Below are 9400 nucleotides of genomic sequence, written 5' to 3' on the forward strand. Positions count from 1 at the left end.
CTGAAAAAAAAGATTTTCATTATAAAAAAGAAAGCAAAAGATTAAAGAATTTTTCATTTTAAAAATCATGTTAGTGGATAAGTATGTAACAAGAAGATTATTTTCCAAACAACGAAAGATGAAGATTTTTCCTTTTATCAAGAATGATATTATTGGATAAACACTCAATAATAATATAATATACAAAATACAAAATAAAAAATAAAAAAAACATATCAATATTATATATAATCTTAACTGAAAATATATACAAATCTTACTTCAATTTCAAAACCCAAAACAAGGAAAAAAAAAAAATCAAGAATTGCCTATAAATTAACATAACCAGCCTTAGAACCATAAGCACCTCTGCATAACCAAAAAAAACTATGGCTGAAAGCTTAAGTTCTATTCTCATTATCTATCTGATATGCGTTGCTTTCTTTGGCATTCTTGCTACAGCAGCTAGAAATGGACTAAAATGGAATAAGATTTTAAATTTCAAAAAATATATGAAACGGAACGGAATGAAGTTTTGAATTTTAAAACATTTCAAAATGGATTGATATAAGGGTCATTCCATTCCATATCGACCAATTATACCTCTAATTTTAAATTTAATGTTTGATGGCACAACACAAGGAAAACCAAGCTTGTGGATTTTTGTAGGATTTTAAGAAATTCCAAGAGTGAAGTGAGTTTCTTTTTCTTTCAATCGAAAGATATTATCGATTCAAATGAAGCATAATTATATGCTATTATCAAGGTTGTTTTCACAATCTCATTTAAAGGATTGTCCTCTAAACAAGTGTGATTTGTTGGGCAACAGGTAAAGAAAAAAGGCTTTTGAAATGATGGCTCATGTTTTTCTGGATATAAATTAATAAAATAGACATATATTACTGATAACAAAAATCCTATTTATTTCAAAAATAAATAGAATATATAGTCTATATAAAATTATTCGTTAAAATGAAAAAAAAAAAAATCACACGGATTTATTATGCCATCTATACAATATGTAAATTCAATAAATAAAAAACATGTATAGGATACTTGTCTCATATGTGAAAAAAATAACATGATGGATACTGTTACAAAGCCAAAAGTTATTCTCAGATTATAATGTATGATATGTAATATAATTATTTGTTCCATTTACCAAAGGGTGTGAAAAAAACAATTACTTAGAAAACTCAAACAGAAAGAAAGAGTTTAACAGGAAAAGAATTTATTTCTATTTGTAAGGAAAAGAAAAAAAAGGCAAAAGATTAAACAATTTTTCATTATCTGAATCGACTGTACTCGTAGAAAGGGAATCAGATAGAGGGTAAGTTAGCAGGTTGTATCACCCTTGGCCTTTGCTTGAACCATTCAAAATCATATTAGCGTTAATATATGTAAGGAAAAGATTTTCCAAACAACAACAGATCAAGAATGATATTATTGGATAAACATTCAATAATCTTTTTTTTTTTATGAAAAAAGACAACAAAAGATTAAGTTCTATGCATATATACAAATTAAAAAACAGGAAAAAAAGGAGAGTTTTCAGTATTATTATTATCTTAACTGAAAATATGTAACGAATATTACTTCAACAGCTCAAAAGTTTTCAAGATATTGAAAACCAACGATGAAAAAAGAAATCAAGAACTGCCTATAAATTAACTCAACCAGTCTTAGAACCATAAGCATCTCTGCATAACTTAAAAAAATCTATGGCTGAAAGCTTAAGTTCTATTCTCATTTCCTATCTGATATGTGTGGCTTTGTTTGCCATTTCTTCTACAGCAGCTAGAAATGGACTGAAAAGCCATTTTCATATTTTGCATTAGACGCCACGACATTAGGCCCAGATGATGCTTCCTTTAGTGGGAGTTGTTGGATTTAATTTTCTATTGTGAGCTTAATATGTAAAATTAAATATGTACAGCAGTCCAATTGTAAAGTCAATTTTACATGTGGTCTTGATTGTGAATAATTGACTATTGAGGTATCAACTAATTATAGATATTAAGTGTAGAGACCATTATATAATTCCTATTTCGTTAAAGGACCGAAATAGGAATTGTACTAACCCTACAGGTATATAAAGGTCGTGGTCCCCAGAGGAGTTAAATACGATTCAGTTTTACATTCCTTTCGTATTGCTTCCGCTAAATCGATTCTTCAATTCTCTGGAAGGCTGCAAACCTAATTCTACACATCAAGATCGACAAACAACGATGTCAGGTACGCAACCTTTTTCTTATTCAATCTATTTTGTTGAATCTAGTGATTTGCACGATCTAGGTTATTGTGGAATTATTTGAGATTAATTATTAACAAGTGGTATCAGAGCCTTGTGCATAATTGCTAGATTTTAGATTGATTTTCGTATGTTTTTTATTTGTTTACCCTACTGTTTACGGATTGAGGGTTTTGTTTAATAAAAAAAAAAAATTTTTTTTTTTTTTCTCACTGTTCTTCGGATTCCCCAAAAACAGGTAAGAGGTTTTGAACAAACCCCATTGACGATTAATTGTTCGTTTGATATTTTATATATATATATATATATATATATATATATATATATATATTTTTTTTTTTTTTTTTTTTTTATTCTGGCCGGATTTTGTTTAAAAAAAAAAAAAAAAAAAAAAAATTCAGATCGTTTTTTGGTTGGCGGCGGACCTGTTATTGTTTTTGTTTTTTAGGGTTAGGGATGGCAAATTACAGTTAGGTCCCTGGAAAATTTCGGTTTAGGCCCTTAAGTTTCTGTAATTTCGGATTAGGCCCCTAAGTTTCTGTAACTTCAGATTAGGCCCCTTAATTTTCTGTAACTTCAGATTAGGCCCCTAATTTTCTGTTTTCTTTCGTCTAGACCCATGGATATATATTTAATTAAATTAGATCCCGAACTTTATTTATTCAAATTTATTTAGTCCAATTTTATAACTTAGTCTCTAATTTAGTGACTTAAAGACTAGATTATAATTTTTTTTTAGGGCTAAATAATTTTAGATTATTAAATATTTAGACAATCAATTCATTTAATTGCAATTGTTTTGTTTTAATTACAATTAAATGAATTAATTTGTCGACTTGAGATTAAATTTTAGAGTGATTAAGTCCCTATTGTGTTTGATATTTGTTAAAATAAATTGATTTGATCAATAAGTCACCAAAGTGACCTCTATTGCTTGAATTGATTTATTTTAGAATATTAGACAGGTGTATTAGAATTCGTTGCGGATAGTTAATCGGCCCAAAGGAAGGTTGCTATCTGGCTGAGTTTTGAATACATGTTGGCAATAAGTATGTGATAATTGTTTGATTATTTTCCATGACAATGATATATCGGCCCAAAGGAAGATTTATTATTTGTCAGGACTATGTTATCAATATTTGATTGCTGCGTTGAGATACTAATTACAAGTTAATGTTTTACATCCAAAGATGAGAATATTAATGTTGTGTCTGTATCTTATTTCCATTTTTTTTTAATCTCTACTTATGTGAATTGTTTCATTTGTGGATTGTGAGCTTATACTTATCTATTTGTTTATCTTTTTGGTCTTATATGTGGATGACATACTTCTTGCTACTAATTGTAAAGTCTTGCTGCATGAAACCAAAGTTTTTCTTTCAAAGCATTTTGAGATGAAAGATTTAGGTGAAACTTCTTTTGTTTTAGGGATTCAGATACATCGAGACCGTTCTCGAGGTATTCTTGGATTATCACAAAAGAGCTATATTGATAAAGTGCTCAAGAGATTTAGTATGCAGAATTCTAGACCATTGGATACCCCTATTGCAAAAGGTGATAAATTTAGTAATCAACAATGTCCAAAGAGTGAACTTGAAATTCAGGAAATGCAAAAGGTTCCTTATGCGTCAGCTGTAGGAAGTCTTATGTATGTTCAAGTTTGTACTCGTCCAGACATTTCTTTTATAGTTGGCATGTTAGGTAGATATCTTAGCAATCCAGGAATGGATCATTGGAAAGCAGCCAAAAGAGTCATGAGATATCTTCAGAGGACTAAGGGACATATGCTCACATATAGGAGATCAGATCAGCTTGAGATCATTGGGTATACTGATTCTGATTTTGCTGGATGCCAAGACAGTAGAAAATCCACATCTGGCTACGTTTTTCTATTGGCTGGCGGTGCTATTTCTTGGAAGAGTGTGAAACAAACTCTAGTAGCAACCTCCACCATGGAAGCTGAATTTGTAGCATCTTATGAGGCATCCAATCAAGCTATTTGGCTGAGAAACCTTGTCACTGGGCTGCGTGTAGTAGGTGGAATAGAAAGACCACTGAAGTTGTATTGTGACAGCAGGTTAGCCGTTTTATTCTCCAACAACAACAGGAGCTCTTCTTGATCAAAACACATTGAGATTAAGTTCTTGGCTGTGAAGGAGAGGGTACAGAGTGGACAGATATCCTTAGAGCATATTGGAACAAACTCTATGATTGCGGATCCGCTTACAAAGGCAGTGATACCGAAAGTTTTCCATGAGCACACCGCTCATATGGGTATCGTTTTGTTTGAGACTGTCTAGTTTTAGTGGGAGTTTGCTCTTTATGTTTGCATTATGTTTTTGAATGCTCTATTTTGTTTTGGATATGTTTTATTATGAAATTTTGTTGAGTACTCATTTTGGTTGATGGTTACACTCTGTATTATTATTATTGTTTTGCTTGATCTCACTTTTGTTGGTGACCAGTTGGAAACAGACATGATGATCACATTGCATGTAGTTTTCATGCTACACTTCTATAATGAATCTATGTCATTTAGGGATATTGGTAATGTAGTTGATGATGAACTTAGTCATGAGATATATGGCGAATGTTCCTTCAGCTCTTTATCAATATAACTAATGGACGAGATTGTTTTTGGATACCTTGTATGACTGCGTTTGTTGAGCTCATTTTGGTGTATGTATTTTATTTAACATATGTTCGCCCAAGTGAGAGATTGTTGGATTTAATTTTCTATTGTGGGCTTAATATGTAAAATTAAATATGTACAGCAGTCCAATTGTAAAGTCAATTTTAAATGTGGTCTTGATTGTGAATAATTGACTATTGAGGTATCAACTAATTATAGATATTAAGTGTAGAGACCATTATATAATTCCTATTTCGTTAAAGGACCGAAATAGGAATTGTACTAACCCTACAGGTATATAAAGGTCGTGGTCCCCAGATGAGTTAAATACGATTCAGTTTTACGTTCCTTTCGTATTGCTTCCGCTAAATCGATTCTTCAATTCTCTGGAAGGCTGCAAACCTAATTCTACACATCAAGATCGACAAACAACGATGTCAGGTACGCAACCTTTTTCTTATTCAATCTATTTTGTTGAATCTAGTGATTTGCACGATCTAGGTTATTGTGGAATTATTTGAGATTAATTATTAACAAGAGTAACTTCACTTATGTGTGTGACCCTTCTAGGTATGCTGCCCTTGGATTGGACATGGCAAATTTTGCCTTCTGTGACAAGTCCCTTCCCTATGAAGTTAGGGCTAGAGACTTGGTAAACCATATGACATTGCAAGAAAAGGTTCAGCAGCTTGGACATGTTGCTTATGGTGTGCCTCGGTTAGGGTTACCTAAATATAATTGGTGGTCTGAAGCCTTGCATGGTGTGTCCAGTACAGGCCCAGGAACTTTCTTTGATGAAGTTGTTCCTGGTGCAACTAGCTTTCCTACTGTAATACTCACAACAGCTGCTTTTAACGAATCTTTATGGAAAACTATTGGTCAGGTAATCAGTTTAGTTGCTATTTCTAGCATTAAATGTCAGTTTTTGCTCATACACGGGTTACTATTAACGTAAATATTTAACTAATGCAGGCTGTTTCGACCGAAGCAAGGGCGATGTACAATTTGAGTCGGGCCGGATTAACTTTCTGGAGTCCAGTTATTAATGTAGTAAGGGATCCTCGATGGGGAAGAGTCATTGAAACACCTGGAGAAGATCCTTTCATTGTAGGTAGATATGCTTCTAGTTTTGTAAGAGGCTTACAGGATGTTGATGGCACTGAAAATCACCCAGATCCAGACTCTAGACCTCTTAAAGTTTCCTCGTGTTGCAAGCACTTTACTGCCTATGATCTTGAAAATTGGAAGAATATCGGACGCTATATCTTTGATGCTAGAGTAATTTTTTCGAAGAAAAACGCTTTTTTTCAAAATTTGTAATCATCTTAATTAATTTTCAAAATGAATGAGAATTAATTAAAGCTATAACTCAATGCAGGTGAATGATCAAAATATGATAGAAACCTTTAATCGACCTTTCGAGATGGAATCTCCATGGGTAAAGATATGATCAGGCTTCAATTAATTTTCTTTATTCTATAAATAATACAACTTAACGATTTTATTCTATCTTTTTGTGACAGATATATAGTCTCAGATTGTGATTCCATCCAAGTTATGGTTGAACGCCATAAATTTCTTGGTGACACCAAGGAGGATGCAGTTGCAAGAACACTTAAAGCAGGCTTGGATCTGGATTGTGGAGAATGCTACACCAAAAACACTGAAGCTTCAGTAAAGCAAGGAAAGGTCGGGGAAGAAGACATAGAAGGTCACTTAAATATCTCTATGTGGTGCTTCTGAGAGTAGGGTTCTTTGATGGAATCCCTCAATTTCAATCTCTTGGCCTGAAAGACGTGTGCTCCGAACAACACATTGAATTAGCAGCACAAGCAGCGAGGGAAGGAATTGTCCTCCTCAAAAATAACGATGATACTTTGCCCTTGAAGTCTGATACGATCAAAACCTTAGCTGTGGTTGGTCCTCATGCTAACGCTACCAAGGTTATGATTGGAAATTATGCAGGTACATATTTTTTATAAATACAAATACAGTTCAGTTGTATTATAAATCTAATTAACTGGACATTTTGATTTACAGGAATTCCATGCCGATATATCTCTCCTATCCATGGGTTTTCGACATATGCAAAAGTGAGTTATGCAATTGGATGCGACGTTGCTTGTAGGGATGACATATTGGTATTCCCAGCAATGAAAGTTGCGCAGGAAGCTGATGCTACTATAAGTAGCGGGCATTGACTTGTCTGTTGAAGCCGAACCAGAGATCGGGAGGATCTCCTCCTTCCTGGTTACCTAACTGAACTTATCAACAATGTTGCGAATGCTGCCAAAGGTCCAGTTATTCTCGTAATCATGTGAGCAGGAGGGATAGATATCACTTTCGCTAAAAACAATGACAATATCAAAGCCATTTTGTGGGCTGAATACCCTGGAGAAGAAGGTGGTCGGGCCATTGCAGATGTCGTTTTTGGAAAATACAATCCTGGTAATTGAATTCTTCTTGATTAATAGTTTTTAACCAAGAAATTTCAGTTTTTAATAATTTTAGTAATTTTTTTCTTTTTCTTTCTTTTTTTTTTTTTTTTTTTTGGATTCAGGTGGAAGACTACCACTTACTTGGCATGAAGCTGATTATGTCGATCAACTACCAAGGACTTCTCTACAATTGAGGCCAAATGATGAATTAAGCTATCCAGGTCGAACTTACAAATTCTTTAATGGCTCTACAGTTTACCCATTTGGATATGGACTCAGCTACACTAACTTCACTTATAAGTTAACATCTCCAAGAAGAACACCAGTCAATATAAAACTAAACAAGTTCCAACATTGCCATAATTTGAACTACAAAGAAGACACCTTTACTCCTCCATGTCCATCAGTCCAAACTGATCAATTATCCTGTAAGGAAAGTTTTCAGTTTGATGTTGAAGTGAAAAATGTGGGATCCAGAGATGGAAGCGATGTTGTGATTGTGTACTCGAAGCCTCCCGAAGGAATTGTAGGGGCAAATATAAAGCAAGTGATTGGCTTTAAGAGGGTTTTTGTTAAAGCTAATAAGTAGTCAGAAGGTTAGCTTTGAGTTTAATGTTTGTAAAAGTCTGCAGATCATAGACTATAATGCTTATAGTGTTCTGCCATCAGGAGGGCACACTATCATGATTGGGGATGATGTAATTTCTTTTCCAATTCAAGTTAGTTTTAGTCAGGTAATTACTAGCGCTAATAAATTTTGAGTTTAGGGAGATATTAGCTAGCAACGTAGCTAGAGCTACAAATTTTAAGTGAATAAAATTTAGTTTTGATTTATGATTTTGCTAGTAAATGTGAATTTGATTATTCTCTTCTTTCTTTTCTTTTTCTTCGCTATTTGCTGTCTGTGGTGGTGAAAAATACCTCCTCGTTTAAACAAACTTGGATGGATGACGAGAAAATTCTTGACAGCATCAAAGTTCTGGCGTTTGAACAAACTAAAGCAAATTTCCTTGTACTGCACTTTTTGAGAATGGCCATGCTATCTGCCTTCTTTTCTTATCTCATGAGAGGTAGGCAGATTTGATATGGGCTATTCTTTCCAGTTTTCAGTAACCTTCGGGTATAGGATTTTTTAGTTATGGAACTTATGAGTTGAGAATTTGTAATTATTGTAATCTTTCATTCTCTTAATAAAATTCACTTGTGTTTTACTGTCCAAAAAAATCTCTCTCGCACTAAAAAAAATTCAAACATTAATTTTATGGAACTGACTTTTACAAATAGCTTTTTTATAGATAAATTGGAATTCGAATATAAACAAATAGTGACTATGGGGATGTTTCAGGAATGCATGGTGAAATGGAATGGGGGAAAAGGGGCAAGCTAATCAAAGAAATCTTTCAAGCCTTATTAGGAGAGTCGGGGAGGAAAGTGTCGGATATAAAACTAAATTATGACACTGATGCCTACTTAACCTCAACATTCCATGCTTTCGTTGTTTAGGGAAACAAAAGAATAAAAAAACATATTGAGTATGATACCACAAAGAATCAATCTAAATTAGATTTTTTTAAAAAAATCCCAAATGGCACCAATCCTCCATTTGGATTCCTCTAATGCACAAAATATTCAATTTGAATCCAACAAAACAATACCCATGACCATGTGAACGAAATAAAGGAAAGAATCTTATCTTCTCTTGAAGGAAATTTCAATTTTGATCAAAGGTCAAACAAGTTCAGCACATGAAATGGATTTATATCGATTAAGAGTTGGGCAACCACAGATGAAATCTAAAAAGCAAGGAAGTTGTTTATTTCTTGCTTTTAGTCTTACTAGTTTGTCCGAACGTGCATTGCTCGTGAATACTTGTTATTTTTACGCATTATAAAATTTTATTTTTTTATATATTGTTTTTCTATTTAATTTCAAAAGTTTATTATGTACATGATTAGTTGTTGAGAAAGAAATAAATTATCTCCGTATTTTTTTTAATCATCAATTTAATATTACACATTCATAAATGTTAAAATTATGATATAATATATTAATTAAATAATATATACTATATCATTATTAAACTGGAATATTAGTGAAACA

General features: G+C 32.8%; 1 pseudogene; it reads left to right on the forward strand.

Annotated features, from left to right (window-relative positions):
* The first annotated feature begins 1698 nt into the window (after positions 1 to 1698).
* Positions 1699 to 8061, forward strand: LOC149495810 (putative beta-D-xylosidase 5; annotated as a pseudogene).
* The last annotated feature ends 1339 nt before the right edge of the window (positions 8062 to 9400 follow it).

The sequence above is a fragment of the Jatropha curcas genome, chromosome 6, assembly GCF_041381405.1.
Source record: "Jatropha curcas cultivar XTBG-Jc1 chromosome 6, XTBG_Jcur_1.0, whole genome shotgun sequence".
Classification (NCBI taxonomy): Eukaryota; Viridiplantae; Streptophyta; class Magnoliopsida; order Malpighiales; family Euphorbiaceae; genus Jatropha; species Jatropha curcas.